Below are 2,499 nucleotides of genomic sequence, written 5' to 3'. Positions count from 1 at the left end.
GGCAAGGTTTCTTATTCTATGTAGGAGTTGATAGGTTATTTCTCCATTGGCGAAATGAGCCAGTTCAAGCCAGATTAGATTATATTAAAGGCAGGTTTATTGGGAAGCTGCTCTTGGGCAAGCTTCACTGGCCTCAAGGATTAAAGCCAGGGGAGTCAACATGGGGTGAGGAGAGAAAGGGTGGATACACAGAGAGAAAAGAGAAAGAGGAGAGAGAGAGAGAGAGAGAGAGAGAGAGAGAGAGAGAGAGAGAGAGAGAGAGAGAGAGCGCAAAATGTCTGGATAATATAGGAAGGAGCCTCCTAGGCTGGAAAGTTCAGGTTTGCAGGTAGGGTATGCCAGGAGGGATGCTGGGAGAACCTGGAGGCCAGGTCTGCTTTGATATGTAAAATATGCACCTCAGTCCCTTGGGGGGTGGGGGGTGGGGGGTGGTTGGGAGGGGGGCTCTGAAACCAAACAGGAGTGTTTTGACTGTATATATGTATGCATTCCATGTGGGTGAAAAAAGAACCTCAGATCCTACAGAACCGGAGTTAGGGAATTATGAATGGTTGTAAGCCACCATGCTGGTGCTATGAACCAAACCCAGGTCCTCCTCTGGGGAAGCAACCAATGCTTTCTGCTGATCTCCCTTGCCTCTATTTTAAAATTCTTTTAAGACTTACTTTCATTTATTTTAAGTGTGTGTGTGTGTGTGTGCTGGCTAACACAAACATTTGCATGCTAATGTGCATGCTACCCTTGAGGGCCAGAAGAAAGTGTTAGATCCCCTGGAACTAGAGTTATAGGCAGTTGTGAGACATTGTTGTAGATGCTGAGTAGAGAGAATCTAGGTCCTGTTACAAGAGTAACAAGTACTCTTAATCACTGAGCCATCTCTTCAGCGCACAGCTATGCATACTCTTAACTACGAAGCCATCCCTGCGAACCCCTCACTGGCTTTTCACATAGGTGCTGGGGGTCTGTGCCCAGGCACTTTATGTACTGAGCCATCTTTGTAGTCCCATGCAATAGCCCCCTCCCCCTTTCTCAGTCCTGCCCCATGGTAGATAGGTGTTGCGGCCTGCCCGCAGTCCACAACACGAACGGTTCAACTGAGAATGGCAGTTCGAGCTGAAAAGAGAGGAATCTAGACGGGGCGGGAGAAAGAATTGGAGCTAAGACAAGATTCTGATCAAAGCTCAATTTTACTATTTCCAGACACTCAGTTATAAAGGAAGGGGGAGGGAACCCGATTTCCCGCCAAGTAACTCAGGGTCCAGTAGCAGGACGAACACGTGTGTGCCTCTTCCAAGCAGCAAAGGCAGGGTCCAGCAGTAGGCGTGGCAGGACGAATGAGCAGGTAGCTCCACCCTTGAGCAAGCAGGTTCCAGGCTGGGGGAAGGGAGGCCACAGATAGGCATCCTATCATTGACCTATAACCCCTGTCCTTTCTGTCCTATAATGGCCACGAGTGGAGCAATGAGTCCATGAAAACTGATGTGGTACAATATGTGTGATGTTAAACGAGATCAGACTGGGATATAGATACGTCTGTAATCTGCTACACATCGTTTTAAGTCAACCAGAGAAATATCTTAGAAAACATCCTCAGACTGGAGGTAATAAAGAATCTAAGAGAGCAAGGGTGTGGTAGCAGTCACCGCTAGTCTAAGACTAAGAAGCTGAATCCTGAGCACAAGAACCCTGTCCTATTTAATTATTTATTTATTACACACACACACACACACACACACACACACACACACAAGGGTTCACTGTGTAGCTCTGGCTGGCCTGGATGTTGATATGTAGACCAGGCTGGCCTTGAACTCTCTGCCTCCAGAGTGCTGGGATTAAAGGTGGGCACTACCCTGCTCAATTCAGTATTCACATTAATGTAGTGATGTCTCCCGCTACAAAGATACCGATGTGCTCTTCAGAGCAAGTTAAAACAGTAGTCTCAGCTGTGAGACAATACAGATAAAAATTACAGTCAAGGTAAAAGTTCAGCTATTTTGAATAGGACAATAATGTCTGCCCCTTCATGCTTTGAGGCACAAGTTCGATGGTCTGGTGTGAATCCGACAGGACATTTATCGTGTGACTCCAAACATCGCCATAGTTTGTGAACGTACAGCCAAATGAAAGTCCTTCTTAGCAGAGAGCGTTTACTTTTCAGCTGCCAATTCTGACTCAGCTATGCATAAGGCCACGTGTCAGACGTGACATAAAATTAGCAGACGTTCCTTTCAGTAGGTCACACCAGGCTGAAACCAGGTGCTCCCCACCACCCGCAGCATTTAGTGCCAGCAGCCAGGACATCTCCCACCACCAGATGACACACATTTCCACTGATTCATAGTAGAGAATTCTTGCTACTCAAAGGTTTACCCTGTAAAGGCCCCTGCCATCACAGTACTTGGTTGCTAGCGCTCATTCTCTCTCTCTCCCTCTCCCTCTCCCTCTCCCTCTCTCTCTCTCTCTCTCTCTCTCTCTCTCCCTTCCTCCCTCCCTCCC

The sequence above is a fragment of the Mus caroli genome, unplaced genomic scaffold (genome assembly GCF_978045245.1).
Source record: "Mus caroli unplaced genomic scaffold, Mus_caroli_1 scaffold_3, whole genome shotgun sequence".
Lineage (NCBI taxonomy): Eukaryota > Metazoa > Chordata > Mammalia > Rodentia > Muridae > Mus > Mus caroli.
The sequence above is the reverse complement of the archived record's forward strand: the minus strand, read 5'-3'. Positions refer to the sequence as shown.